Consider the following 15,787-nt stretch of genomic DNA (forward strand, 5'->3'; position numbering starts at 1 on the left):
CGCTAACTCTTTTTTGGTGGCTGCTGCTGCCACCACCATGGCATCAACAGGAACACCTTTCGAAAGGAATTGCTTATCCTGGGGTGCTGTAATGAATTTATTAGGTCTCCTCTGAGTTGGTTCCACTGTATCCGGAGCTGACCAAGCCTTTCGAGCCACCACTGTCATAAGTGAATCGAAAGGCGGAGACACCCAGGAGGTGGAAAGTTGGGAACCAAAAGTATCCAGAAAAAATACAGACTCATCCTCGGTAGGGGCTAGGGGATTCCAGTTCCCCCTCTGCTTAAGCATTTCTAGGATGTCCAAGAAGGAAACATCTTCAGAGTGGGATCTTGGGGACCCTTCCAAATTCATCTAAGTCTGTATCGAAGTGACAGACTCGGGGGAGTCAATGTGCTTCCTCTTACACTTTTTCTTCCGAGGGGGCTTCTCTGAGTTATCAGGAGAGGCCTCAGAAGAGGAGGAAACACCCAATGGGGTGTCCTGGAGCATCGGTTCCCTACGCTTAGGGTCTGGAGGAGGAGCAGAGGTTGGCACAGGCACTACAGGGAACGGAGCCGGTGGGGCTGAAAGTGGAGATGACTCAGAGGACAGCGTACACTGCATGACATCGAAGGCGTCCCTGCCATGGTGCAGAGAAAGCTCCAGTTCCGAAGAAATAGGAATCTTTCTCCACACCAAGGGCGGTGGCTCTGAGGCCGATGTTGGAGCCGAGCTCACCTGCGCCGAAGGTCCGAGAGGGAGAACGGGGTCAGGGACAAGGGTCCGATGCCACTCGCCCCCTCAGACCCGACGAGGGAGCCACGGCGCCCAGATCCCTCGATGGAAGGTACCATCAAGGGAATCGGAGCCAACGTCAGAACCAAAGGAGATAGAGTTATCGGAGCTGACGGTTCCACTACTCGAACCCCAACGAACTCCGGCTCCGAACTCACTGGAGTCGGAGGAGGAACATCAAGAGAAGTGGACGGAGCTGATACCTGTTAAGGAGGGCTGGACAACAATTTGGCTAGTGCCTGCGACTTTAGCAACCTATTGACCACTCTCTCCACATCATGATCCGACAGCCTAGAGGATCGAGAGGAGTGAGAGGATTGGTGACTACTCTCACTCTGAAGTAAAGGAGACCGAGGAGCCGAATGCACAGACTCTAGGGAAGGGGACCTCAGCCACTTGTGGCTCCGCGACGGCTCCGAACCCTCTGATGGAGCCGACAGGGAGACTGTCTTGTCTGTGCCAGCCAGAACCGACATAGAAGTTAAATCCTGAGCCAAAGACGGCTCCGAACCTGGAGCCGACGGCTTAGTGGATTTAGGGGAATTCACTGGCTGTGAGCTCTTGGCCGGTGAATCCTGGGGTTTTAAAAGACCCCTAAGAATCAACTTATTCTTACGCTCCTGCAGGACCCTTGGACTAAAGGCATGGCAAATAGAACAAGAGTCCTGCAGGTGCACAGCGCCTAAACAATAGATGCAAGAAGTGTGCCCATCTGTCAGAGAAATCTTCTGACAGCATGAGTCACACTTCTTAAACCCAGAAACCTTAGATTCCTTTGACATACTTTGCGTTAGAAGGAAACCAACCAATTTTAAACAGTTCTACAAGAACAAAAAACACACCTACAAGAAAGGCTATAGATAAAGGTTTTTTTTCTTTTAATGAAGATAATAGGAAAGCCTCTAATTTAAACAGCTAGCCTATAAGGAAAAGCAGAAGGAAAGCCGCTAACTTAAATGGCTAACCTGGATGAAGGGGAGGAGGGGTGGGGGAGAACTCTCTAAGTTAAACGAGTTCTACAACAAAAAAAATGGGATACTATATAACAACTATCTACCACAGAAACAAAACTATCGCTAACAAAGTACTAGAAAGGTTAAATTCTAGTGAAAAATTACACAAAAAAATTCTATACAAGCCTGAGCCAGAAAAACGACACCTCGCAGCTGAAGCGGCAAATGAGATCTGGGTAGTTGTCGCTAGGCATTGTGGGATAAGGGGTAGCCTCGAGCCAGTAAACTGTTCTTGAGCTATTGAAGATGGCAGAGTCGGAGCAGAGGATCGACTCCGATCCCAACTAGCAAGAACGAAGGCGAGATAGACAACTTAACATCAATGGATTCATCCTGAGGGAAACCCTATCTTTATGAAATAATAGGTAGGGCGGTTTGATGGAAAGGGCTTGCAATTCTGAAATTCTACATGCTGACGTAATAGCCACCAAGAATATAGTTTTCCATGAAAGAAGAGGCAGGTTCAAAAGATGGAAGAATAATTCTGGATAAGATTAGATTTAGGTTCCAGGGAGTAGTAGGAGATCTGATCAGTGGTTTTAAGTGCATAGTACCTTTCAAAAAAGCCTTAGCCAGCTTATAAGAAATTATACCATTTTCAGCTGCCCCTAAATGAAAATTAGACATAGCAGCGAGTTGTTCCCGAACGGCTACTGCTGCAGCTCCTTTGTTGAATAGTTTAGTTAGGAATTCAAGTACATCTGCTATAGACGCCTGGAAAGGGTCAATATTATTCTGTTGTGGACAAATGGAAAACCTTTTCCACTTACTGAGGTAAAGTTTCCTAGTAGATGATTTGTGTGATGACAAAAGGATATGTCGGGCGTCTTCTGAAAGATTCTGGAACCTGGCTATTCTGGGAATTGGAGCAGCTAAGCTGTCAGTTTGATGGACTGAAGAGAGGGATGAAGAGCTCCTGATGAATGGGTCAACAGATCTGGCAGTGGTTCCAGGATTCACGGCTCCTCTAGTAGATGAAGCTTCAGACCGGGGAACCAAATATGATGAGGCCAATAGGGGGCAATTAAGATGAGTGTCCTGCCCAGGAAACTGGCTTTCTGCAATACTTTAGGGATTAACGGAAAGGGGGGGGGGCATAAAGGAGTCCCGGAGGCCAATTGTGGACTAGAGTGTCCCTCGGTGGCTGACCCTGTTGAGGTATCAGGGCAAAGTAGTTGCTGCACTTGGTGTTTGTGGAGTTGGCAAAGAGGTCACAGCAAGGCTGGCCCCATCTGTGGAAAACCATTTCCGCTACTTCATTCTTGAGAGACCACTCGTGAGGTAGCAGAACGGCTCTGCTGAGTCTGTCCGCTATTACTTTTGATTTCCCCGGGATGTGCGTTGCAGTCAGAAAACTCTGGGTGGACTCTGCCCAATTCCATAATCTCAGAGCCTCTCGACACAGGGGGTAGGATTTGGTTCCTCCTTGTCTGTTGATTTACCAGACAACCGACATGTTGTCCGACTGGATTCCAATAGTGCCTAGGGGAAGAGAGCCCTGAAAAGCCTGCAACGCTAGAACCACCACTCATCTCCAGGACGTTTATGAGCAAATGAGCCTCGTGAGCCTGCCAAGTACCTTGGGCTGTCCATCCCTGATAATGCCCCCCCCCCGATAAGGGAGGTGTCCGTGGTCACCGTCGCAACTGCAGAGGGAAGAACAAATGGGCGGGCCCATAGTTACTGCTTCCGACATTAGCCACCAGTGAAGGTCTTTCTTGCAAGAGTCGGTAATCAAGACTAGATGATTTAAGGGTAATTCCTAAAAGGTCCACTGCGTGAAAAGCAGCCATTGAAAAATGTACATGTGGGATCTCGCAAGGGGTATTGCAATAAATTGCTGCCATCGTGCCGAGCAGTTTGAGAATCTGTGATGCTGGTACTTTTTGCTTTGACAGGAGATCCACTATCTGTTGTTGGAGGACAATAACTCTTTCGGGAGGGAGCTTCAGGGACATGCTGACTGTGTCTAAGTCTGCTCCTATAAAGACTGTACGCTGCAATGGCAATAAGGCAGACTTCTCTAAATTTATCGTAATGCCCAGCTGTGAACATAGATCCCTGGTAGCGTCCCTTGCCCGAATAAGCAGATGCCTGGTGGGGGCGGTTCATAGATTAGTACTAAGCTAACTGCCCTTGTGAGCCATTTTAAGCTTAGCCAATTATCCCTTGTGAGACTCAAACCCTGCACCTTGTGTTTGTAAGGCAAGCACCTTAACCATTAGGGTCACCCTCCCAACCCTAAGGAGGAATGTTAAGGAGCCAGTCGTCCAAGTAAGGAAACACCTGAATTCCTGGATGCCTCAAGTGAGCCATGACCACTGCCATGCATTTGGTGAACACTCTGGGGGCTGTAGTGAGACCAAAGGGCAGTGCCCGAAACTGGAAATGACTGGTTCCCAGCCGGAAGCGCAGATGATCCCTGGATGGCCTGGCCATTTTTTTATGGTAGTACACATCCTGTAGATTGATAGAGCACATTCAATCGTCCTTCCCTAAAAACCGGAGAATGGACTGAAGCGTGACCATCTGGAACTTCATTTTCACCACATATTTGTTGAGCCTGCTGAGGTCCAGAATAGGTCTCCAGTAACCTGTCTTCTTTGGTACCAAAAAGAACCTTGAATAAGTTCCAGATCCTTGATGGTCTGCTGGGACTGGCTGGATGACTCTTTTTTTGTAACAGTTTATGAACCTCTAAGATGAGACATCCAGTAGGCTGCGGGGAACATCTGGGATTCCTTTTGTTGGTCTGGGATAAGAGTGAAAAGGGATGGAATATCCTCTGGATATAACGTTTTGTACCCATGGGTCTTCTGAGATATATAGCCAGGTGCCTAGGTACAAAAACAAATGTCTCCAGACTGAATCTAGAGCAGGACAGCCGGGCCTCCTTTCAGGAGCGCTAATAGGGTTTCCAAGGAACTGATCCCTGTCACCCTAGTTTTACGGACCCCGCTCTGCCATGTGTGCGCCTTCCACCATTGCCTCCCCCTCTGCCCCTGGAGGAGGCTTCACCTTGTGAGTTCGGAAAGGCTCCTTGGGTCTTACGGCACCACATCTTCCCACCCCATTGACCTTTTGGATAACGTTTCGTAGGAGTAGAAAAACAGACTCCAACGGCAGATAGAGTCTTACCGTCTTTCTCACATCTGGTGAGGGTCTCTTTTACTTTTGGTCCAAATAAGGAGGAACCATCGAAAGGGGCAATCACAGACGACTTAAAGGGTTCCACAAAAGAGCAAAGGTGCATCCAGGAATGTCTACACAGAGCAATTCCTGTACCCGCAGCCCTACTCATTCCATCAGCTGCGTAAGACACGAGGCGCATGGATGAGTTTACAATGGAATTGAGGGTAGCAAACTGAGACATCACACCTTGTCCGTCACCGAGTCGGCTACTGCACCCTGGAGAGCATCTCCAAGCTCCTTGAGGAGATCTCTTTATAGATGGGTGAAGTGGGTCAGGTAGTTCAAAGACCGCAGTGCAAAGGTCGTAGAACTGAACATGCTCTTCTCGAATCTGTCCATTATCCTAGACTCTCTATTAGGAGGATGAACAGACGTAGAACTCTCCAACATCTCCTTTTTAGTGACTGCCGCCATCACCATGGCATCAACAGGTATGGGTTTAGATAAAAAGGCCTTGTCATGGGGTGCTGATATGTACTTGTTTGGCCTTCTACGAACAGGCTACATAGAATCTGGTGACTCCCATGCCCTTCGAGATAAAAGATCCATTAATTCATCAAAGGACGGAGACACCCAAGAGGTGGAGGGTCAAGACCCAAAAGCCTTCAGGAGCACCGATACTTCCTCGGTAGGGATTTGGGGCTGCCAGTCCCCCCCCTCTGCTTAAGGATCTCGAGGATATCTCCGAAAGAAATATCCTCAGAGGGAGGATCTTGGGGACCCTTCTGATTCCTCCAAATCGGTGTCTGACGTGATTGATTCCTGAGGGGGAATCTACATGTCTTCCTCTTACATTGCCTCTTCGAGGGACCTCCTCAGTGGGAATCTCTGGGGAAGTCTCGGAAGAACAGGATTCCCCCAAGAGGGCGTCCTGAGGCTCTGGTTCCCTATGCTTACGGTGAACCTGTGGTAGCGGAGAAGAAGGTGCCTTTTGGGAGAAGGTGGCCATATCAGAGGTTGTGGAAGTCCTGGGGGGCAAAGCCCTTCTCATGGCATCAAAAGCCCCATGGCTCCGATGTGAGGAAGCACCTGGGTCCAAAGACACAGAGGACTCCTCCCGCACCAAAATCGCCGGCTCTGAGCCCGAGGTAAAAGCCAAACTCATCCGTGCCGATGCCCCAAGAGAAAGAGTCAGAACCGACGTATCGGTTCGGCCCCCACCCAGAGCAGACAGGAGAGTGTCGGCTCCCAGATTCCATAGCTGGAGCAGAGGACATCAGGGTGGTTGGTACAGATGGCTCCATCAATTGACTGGCCTCATCTGGCTACCAAGTCTTGATGCGAGTCGGAGGAGGAGCAACAACAATAGGAGAGGACTTTGTCGGTTCTGACGCTGTGAGAGTCAAAACAGACAGAATTTTTGCAAGTGCCGGGTCATGTAGAAGTCTCTGTACCACTCGGTCCACATCCGAATCGGATAGTATAGAAGCCCGAAAGGATATCACTGATGGAGCCGGTGACCCCAGAATCAGGGACCTCAAGGTAGGAGACACCAGTTCCAGAACTGGGGACCGGCTCCTACCAGCAACCTGAACGTCGGCTCTGATGGCAGTGGAGCCGAGATCGTAGCCTTTTTAGATGACTTTGGGACTGAAGAACCTTTCGGTGCCGAACCAGATAACGATGCAGGAGAAGATGGTTTTGGGTGACTGGAAGCAAGAGAGTCCAAATCCAACTGGAAGGCTGTTTTAATCAAGCCCCTCTCAACCAACTTAAACTTTCTCTCGGCTAAAACCCTGGAGCTAAAGCCATGGCAAATGGAACAAATCTCCTGCAAGTGTACCTCCCCTAGACAGTACACACAAGTCGAATGGCCAATCGTTATTGACGTTTTTTTGATTGCACTCGGGACAGCGCTTAAATCCCGATTTAGCCTTTTCTGACACTTTGGTTAAAACAGTAAATCCAAAAAAGTCTGAACATATATATATATATATATATATATCTATATCTGCCTGTCGGTTATAAACTAGTTATAATGGCAGCAAAACTAACAAGAGCCTAACTAGCTAACAGTATAAGAAGAAGCCCCTATACTGAAAATTAAAATGGCAAGAAAACAGCCAAAGCCTAACTGGCTTAAAGTAAAAGGTGCAAAAAAGTGCAGCAAGCCTAATCAGGCTGGGATAGAGCTATGAACTACCACAAAAGGCCAACGACCTTACTAAAATAACAGGGCCACGCCCAAGAATCTTAACACACTAAGAAAACTTGTCTAACTGGATACAAGTCCAAATGGACAACAAGCCAACACTTTTAGAACTATTAACCACTATATAGAGAGAAAAAGGGTACAATTTTTATAAACTAACACTTATCTATCCAATAAACGGCCAAGAGCTGTAAAGAACACCTGATCAGCGGCAAACTAGATCGGGGGAATGTAGTGGTGCATTGTGGGATAGCGCTTGGCCTCGTGCTGTTAGAGACCTCGAGCTTTGCTATTTGGCCGAATCGGAGCCGATGTTCGGCTCCGAATCCATCAGTAAGAATGTAGGCGAGATTGAACAACTTCACATCGAAAATTTCAGGAGTCGGTCGACCAGCACTTGCGAACTGCTTCTGCTTCGGGCACCGCATGGCAAGAAAGACTGGTGTAATGACGTCGGCTGCATGTTTTATACCCCTGAACTTGACGTCATGGAAGAAGCGACAGCATCCGACGCAAAAATCCCAAGACTCTGGTATTCAGGCCGGCTGAGGGCTACCTGCAGGCAGATAACTCAAATGTGATGACTGCAACAGTGAAACACGAAGATCATCACACACAGCTTGATCTTTTATACCCAGCATGATGTTGGTGTTAAACTGTTAAAAAATGAAAATCTTAAAGGGCTATGTGTCCCAACCTTTCCACATATAAACAAACATTCACTTCACCATGCCAAATTGTTAAAAACATGAAATACTTATAAAACCAGGGCCGCTTTTAGTCTTAAGACAGAACTGACTGATATATTCTCATTTAACCCAGGGTAGATAGTGGTATTTGTTTGCAATTGCCACTGAAGCTCCTTGTATTCAAGGTAGTCATCTGTGGGTCCACCTCTCTGCCTCCCCATCCACCTGGTCAATAATAAATTTGAAAAAATGGTCAGCAAACTTCTGAATGTGCAGTGATAGTGCACTGTTCATTTCTTTCTTCGGAATGTCATAATTGTGTTGATAAATTATGCTTTTTAGACAATTCTTCATTTTTCCAATATAGAAACAGATGCATTTCTGACATGCTGCTAGGTAAACAATGCTTCTACTATTACAGTTGAACTTCTTTTGAAGTTTGATAGTACCATAATGTTCTAATCTTACTTCACTACCTTCCAGTATACATTTACACTGTGTACAATTGTCCAAATTTTTTCATCACCCCCCCCCCTTGCTCACAGCTAATCACTCTCTCTAGCATATGTTTTATACAGATATCTTTTTTGTATACCATGAGTGGGCTTTTACTAACCATTTTCTTCAAATTTATTTTTACTGGCCAGGTGGATAGGGGGCAGAGAGGTGGACCCACAGATGACTACCTTGAATACAAGGAGCTTCAGTGGCAAATGAAGTGTCGAGCAATTGGAAGTTCGGGCAAATGAAGTAGACCCATATATATACATTTATGTGTGTGTGTACACACACACACACAGACTGTGCATGTCAACTAAGCTGAGAATAATCAAGATGAGCGCTTTTGGACCTGAAAGGTCCTCCTTCAGATGTAATAAAACACAAACGTGTGTAGGATTTAAAATATTCAGTGGCCAGTAGGCAACACACACCAATCATCCAGCCAGTCGGAAGCTTACAGCAATGTCTCTTAGAAACAGCCAAATACCACAAGGATGAAAGGAGGCAGCTGAACACTTTGTAGAAAATCTGTTTATTTAGCGCTTTGGTCCTTAGTAATAAGAAGTTATGTTCTTACTATAACGTTCCATGTTAGTTGTCTTCTTCTCGCTTTCTTTCTTGCTGGATGGGTTCGGAGCCGATCCTCGGCTCCGACTCGTCCTATAGTATAGCTCGAGAGCTATTTTTACTGGCTCGAGGCAGCCCTATAACCCACAATACCATGCGCTAACTCCCCAGATCTCGTTTGGAAGCTAAGACATAGTATAAATATAATATCATAATATCATAATCCTCATTTGCAAGTACGGGCTCCCTGCTAGTAACATTAAGGATACTGGGAAACCGTAACATGTTAGATCTCCAGAAATGGAAGGACTCAGAGACCTGAAGTCTATCCAGGCTAGGGGGAAGGAGGGAGGGACGCAAGAAAGAAGGTGAGAAGACAACTAACATGGAACGTTATGGTAAGAACATAACTTCTTAATGTTAAGTTGTCATTCTCGCCTTCATTCTTGCTGGATGGGACAGCGTCACTAGCATCTTAGTCCTGGGTGGCTCAATGGAACAGACTCCTGAGTACAGTAGAACCAAAGTCAGCTCTATTTCTGGAGGCTATATCAAGTTTGTAATGGGCAATAAAGGTATGTTTGGAAGCCCATGTAGCTGCTGCACATATGGCATCTAGTGGTAACCTTGCTTGAAAAGCTGTTGATGTTGATAGTGCCCTGGTTGAATGAGCCTTAGGCCTAGACAGAAGTTGCCTGTGTCTCAACTCATAGACAATGGTAATAATAGATGTCAACCATCTGGAAAGAGTAACCTTCGATACCGGAAGCCCTTTCTTTCCTGCAGCATAAGAGAGAAAGCGCTGGTCTGACTTTCTGAGTTGTTTTGTCCTGTCTAGATAATACCGTAATTGGCGATGAACATCTAATGAATGTAATTTCTGTTCAGCCCTGTTGGCATAGTCTGGGAAGAAGACAGGCAAGTCAATGGAGTGGTTTAGATTTGCTTCCGAGGACACTTTCGGTAGGAAAGAAGGGTTTGTTCTGAGAGTTACCCTGTCTTTGTGAAAGACCAAATAAGGGGGACGGACAGACAAAGCTTGAAGTTCCGATACCCTTCTGGCAGATGTTATGGCTACCAAAAACAGAGTTTTCCAAGAAAGAAGCTTGAGGGAGCAAGAAGCTGCAGGTTCAAAAGGAGGCAGAATCAATGAGGTTAGAAGTAAATTCAAATCCCATTGTGGAGGTGGATCTTTAACTGGAGGTCTAAGCAAAAAGATGCCCTTGAGGAAGGCTTTAAAAAGTTTGTGGGACATATTTGCTTCTGAGAGCCCAACATGAAAATTAGCAATGGCCGCTAATTGTACCCAGATACTGGCCGACGATGACCCTGAATGAAAAAGCTCCGCCAGAAAATCTAGAACCTTATGAATGGGTGCATGGAAAGGATCTAGGGACTTAGTTTGTGCCCAATGCGAAAAACGCTTCCATTTACTTGCATACGTCTTCCTAGTATTGGACTTATGGGAAGCCAGAATGATATCACAAACAGGAGAAGAAATAAGGGGAAGCCTGGCTAAGGCTGGAAGTGGAGCAACCAAGCTGTGAGGTTGAGGGAATGAAGAGACTGATGCAGCTTGCCCGTGAGATGGGTCAACAGATCCGGAAGGGGTTCCAGATGCCAAGGCTGTTCCAGTAGGTAACTGTGCAGGAATGGAAACCATACTTGTCGAGGCCAAAACGGGGCAATGAGGATCATTTTGGATCTCAATGCGGTTGCTTTCTGAATTAATTGCGGGATCAATGGCAAGGGAGGAAAGGCATACAGAAGACCCCGGGGCCAATCGTGAACAAGAGCATCTCTGGGGGGATGGCCTGGTAGAGGAAAGAGTGTGAAGAAGTCGAGGCACTTGCTGTTTTGAGGAGTTGCGAAAAGATCGCAGCAAGGCTGGCCCCACTTCTGAAATATTCTGTCTGCTACCGCTTGATTTAGAGACCACTCGTGAGGCATGAGGATAGTTCTGCTCAATCTGTCCGCTATGATGTTGGACTTCCCGGGGATGTGCGTTGCTATCAGAAACCGTTGAGAGGAAATCACCCATTGTCAAAGTCTGAGTGCTTCTCGACATAGGGGGTAGGACTTTGTTCCACCCTGCTTGTTTATGTACCACACTACAGACATATTTGTCTGTTTGAATTGCTATAGTCCCTGTGGGAAGAGAGCTCTGAAGGGCTTGCAACGTCAAAAGCACCGCCTCATCTCCAGGACATTTATGTGCAGGTGGCGTTCTGATTTCTGCCATGTGCCCTGGACTATCCTGCCCTGATAATGCCCCCCCACACGATCAGGGAGGCATCCGTTGTCACCGTGGCAACTGGGGGGGGGGGGAACAAAGGGTCTGCCCTGAAAAAGGTGAGGGGAAACCATCCACCAGGAGAGATGATTCTTACAAGATGGGGTTATCAAAATATTGTGAGTCATTGGTAGCTGTTGAAAGGACCACTGAGAAAACAGCATCCACTGAAGGAGCCTCATGTGGAAGCGGGCTAATGGGAGTAGAAGAATCGCTGCTGCCATGAGGCCTAACGCTTTCAATACTAGCTTGACTTGAACTCTGTTGGGCTGAAACAGGGACTGAACATTCCGCCTTATGTCTGACATTCTCTGAGGTGGTAATGTTGCAGACATTTCTGTGGTGTTTAATACGGCGCCTATAAAGTTTATACATTGACAAGGCAACAAGGAGGACTTTGCAAAATTTATAGAAATACCTAGACTGTTGCAAAGTTGAATAGTGTAATCCCTGGCCATTATAAGATGCTGCTTGGTGGTAGCGGAAATGAGCCAGTCGTCTAGATATGGAAACACCTGGAATCCTTTTTGTCTCAGGTGAGCCATGACCACTGCCAAGCATTTGGTGAACACCCGGGGTCTGTGGTGAGACCAAAGGGCAGGGTTCTGAATTGATAATGACCGGCTCCCAGCCGGAAGCGGAGAAACCTCCTGGAGCGTCTGTGTATCTTTATATGATAGTACGCGTCCTGGAGGTCTAAGGAGCACATCCAGTTGTCTCTGCCCAAAAAGGGTAGAATGGACTGCAGTGTTACCATCCGAAATTTTGTCTTTTGTACAAAGTTGTTCAATCTGCTGAGGTCCAAAATGGGTCTCCAGTCTTTTTTGGTACCAAAAAGAATCTGGAGTAGATTCCGGATCTTAGCTGATCTGCTGGAACTGCCTGGATGACTCTTTTTGTTAACAGCTTTTTTATTTCTAGCTGAGCCTGACCCCTTTGTGCGGGTGGTACGTCTGGTAGGGGTCTTGGTGGTTGTACCGGAGGGGAAGTGAAGGAAATTTTGTAACCCTCGGATATGATCTTCTGTACCCATGTGTCTTGGGAGAGGGATTGCCAGGCTTCCGGGTACAGAGATAATCTTCCCCCGACTGCCTCCGAAGGCGGACAGTCGGGCAGCTTCTCAGGGATGCTGAAAGGGCTGGTCAGGGAAAGATTCCCTGGAACCCTGGTTCTGTGGACCCCCTCTGCCCCTGGGGCGGCGTCTGTTATTATTCCCCCCTCTGCCTCTAGGGGGAAATTCACCACGTGCGGCAGGCGCGACTCCCTGTGGTTTGCGGAACCACATCTTTCCACCCCTCTGTCCCTTAGGATAAGGTCTAGAAGGTGTGGAAAAATTGACTCCCACGGCAGAGAGAGTCTTACCATCTTGCTCGCATCTGGTGAGGGTATTCTTCACCTGAGGTCCAAACAATTCTGAACCATCAAAGGGGGTGTTGGTGAAGGACGTCTTGAAGGGATCAGCAAAGTTACAGAGTCGCATCCAAGCGTGATGTCTCAACGCAACACCTGTGCCAGCAGCTCTACTCGCTCCATCGGCTGCGTAAGAGATAAGCCGCATGGAGGAGTTAACAATGGAGTTCAGGGTAGCCAGCTGGGAGTTTATCTTGTCCTGATACCCCGCAGCAGAAGGATCCTGTACCGTTTCATCCAGCTCTTTGAGCAGGTCTCTCTGAAGGCGGGTGAAATGACAAATAGCTCAGCGATCGCATAGTAAAGGTCGCTGAAGCAAATGTCCGCTTGACGTACCTGTCCATGGTCCTGGTCTCTTTGTTAGGAGGATGAACAGGTACAGAAGGATCAGCCAATTCCTTCTTAGTGGCTGCTGCTACCACCATAGCATCAACTGAAATGCCTTTGGTGAGAAAGGACTTGTCCTCTGGTGCAGAAATAAATTTAGAAGGCCTCCTAGGGGTAGGTTCCATTGAATCAGGAGCTGCCCACGCCTTTCTAGCCACTACCTCCATTAGTGGGTCGAAAGGGGGAGACACCCAGGAGGTGGAAGGGCGAGATCCAAAAGCGTCAAGGTAAACAGACTCATCCTCGGAAGGTTTGAGAGTGGACCAATTTCCCCTCTGTTTTAGGATCTCTAGGATGTCCGAAAAAGAGACATCCTCAGAGGGAGATCTGGGGGAACCCTCTGACTCATCCAAGTCGGTGTCTGACGTGACAGACTCGGGGGGAGTCTATGTGCTTCCTCTTGCACTTTCTTTTCCTAGGGGGTTCCCCTGAAACTTCAGGGGAGCCCTCAGAAGAGGAGACACCCAAGGTGGGTACCCTACGCTTCGGATCTCTGCTGTCAGATGTAGGAGGATGGCCAGAGACCGTAACAGGCACTGTAGAGGAAGGAGCTGCAGAACTTAACCTTGGAGTGGACACTGGGTCCAACATGCTCCTCATCACCTCGAAGGCTCCCCTATCAGATACCAAAGGTAGTCCCGGCTCCGAAGAGACCGGAACCGCCCCCGGCACCGACAGAGAAGGCTCCGAGAATGATGTCGGGGCCGAACTAAACAGAGCCGAAGCTCTGAGAGGGAGAGCGGGGTCGGACAAGGGTCCGATGCCACTTGCCCCCTCGGAGCCGACAATGGAGTCCCGGCACCCGGACCTCTCCACGGACGGAACCAATGAAGAGGTCGGAGCCAATGACACCGGAGCCAAAGGTGGGAGTATCAGCTCAGACGTGGGTAAGGTTACGGTTCCAACAAACTCCGGCTCCGAACTCGAGAGGTGAGTCGGAGGAGGAGGAATCGATAGCGGTACCGAAGGAGCCACAGTCTGGTGAGATGGGCTCTGGAGCATTTGGGCTAGTGCCTGAGATTTTATGAGCCTACTGACCACCCTCTCGATGTCATGGTCGGAGAGCCTGGATGACCTAGATGAGAGAGTCCTATGACTCCGCTCCGATAGGAGAGGGGATCTCGGAGCCGATCAGACGGAATCTAGCGAGGGGGATCTAGAGCGCTTGCGCACTGGGGTCGGCTTTGATGCTGGTTTCGGAGCCGATACCACTTTACTCACCTCGGATCCGGATGGAACCGATGTCGGAGCCATCTCGATAACGCCAGCCCTCGACTCAGAAGCTGGAGCCGACGGTTTGGCGGTTTTTGAAGACTTCCCCGAGCCAGACTTGGACGGGGAGTTATCGGGCTTTAACAAGCCCCTTAGGATGAGCTTATTACACCTCTCCTGCAGGACTCTCGAACTAAACCCGTGACAGACGGAACAAGAGTCCTGCAGTGTAAAGGCCTCAAGCAATAGACACAAGAAGTGTGACCATCTGTCAGAGACATTTTCTGACAGCACGAGTCACACTTCTTGAATCCCGAAACCTTAGTGTCTTTGGACATAGTCCTAACCACAGTAAACACAATCAGTCCACACACACACTCAACTTAAAATTAGGAAAGTTAAGGGAACTGACTAAAACCCACACACACACAGACACTATAAGGGGTGGGGAAACTAAGGTAAAGCCCGTAGGCCCAAAGATAAAAATTAACTAGAGAAGGGAAAAAGGGCTACAAAAAAGGGTTGTATGAATAAGGCAATTAGTAGGGACCTAAACAAGGGTAACTAACTGGAAAAAGTACCTGAAAATTTAGTTTAATAGAATAAATCTCTTACTGACCTGAGCCAGTAAAAAAAGACAACCTCGCAGCGCAACGAGATCTGGGGAGTTAGCACATGGTATTGTGGGTTATAGGGCTGCCTCGAGCCGGTAAAAATAGCTCTAGAGCTATAGTATAGGCCGAGTCGGAGCCGAGGATCGGCTCCGAACCCATCCAGCAAGAATGGAGGCGAGAATGACAACTTAACATAAGAACTTCATCAGAATACTGAAAACACACACAGCTCTATCTTTTATACCCAGCATCCTGTTGATGGTAAACAGTTATAAAATGAACATCTTAAAGGGCTATGTCCCAAACTTTCCACATATAAACAGACATTCATTTCACCATGCCAAATTGTTAAAAACATGAAATACTAATAAAACCAGGGCTGCTTTTAGTCTTAAGAGGGGACTGATTGATATATTCTCATTTAACCCAGGGTAGATAGTGGCATTTGTTTGCAATTGCCACTGAAGCTCCTTGTATTCAAGGTAGTCATCTGTGGATCCACCTCTTTGCCCACTATCCACCTGGCCAGTAATAATAAATTTGAAAAAAATAAATATATGAAGCTTCAGACTGGAGAGAAAAAAAGGGGTGAACAGCTGTGATCTCATGACTGCCAAACTTTCCCCTAAACAATACGCACCCACACCTCCTTAGAGATGTGACTGTACGTCAAAAGTCAAGCAAAAGGAGTGACAACTATCTTGAGCAGAGGATCAAACTACGACTGTCCTGTAGCACTGCTTATGATGACCTTTTCAATATGATGTGGGATAACATTGCATTTACATGGGGGGGCAAGATGCTAGAGAAACACGTGCGAAGACCAGCACTACTTCATCCAATGAGACCTACACTACAAATCAGTAGGACAAGAACTTGCCTGGGTGACTAAAAAGGACCAGATGTTAGAAATATCTAGGTCTGAAAAACTACCTCGATTCACCTTACTCACAGTAGCTACAATCAGCAGAATGCTCAAT

The 15,787-nt window shown here is 47.6% G+C and overlaps 1 protein-coding gene across 1 annotated transcript in view; it reads right to left on the reverse strand.

The window, feature by feature from the left end:
* The window catches only part of USP7 (ubiquitin specific peptidase 7), a 3,814,244-nt gene that overhangs the window by 623,757 nt on the left and 3,174,700 nt on the right, over positions 1-15,787 (reverse strand). The window lies entirely within an intron of this gene.

This window comes from Protopterus annectens, chromosome 12.part0 (assembly GCF_019279795.1).
Source record: "Protopterus annectens isolate FY-2018-M chromosome 12.part0, PAN1.0, whole genome shotgun sequence".
Classification (NCBI taxonomy): domain Eukaryota; kingdom Metazoa; phylum Chordata; order Ceratodontiformes; family Protopteridae; genus Protopterus; species Protopterus annectens.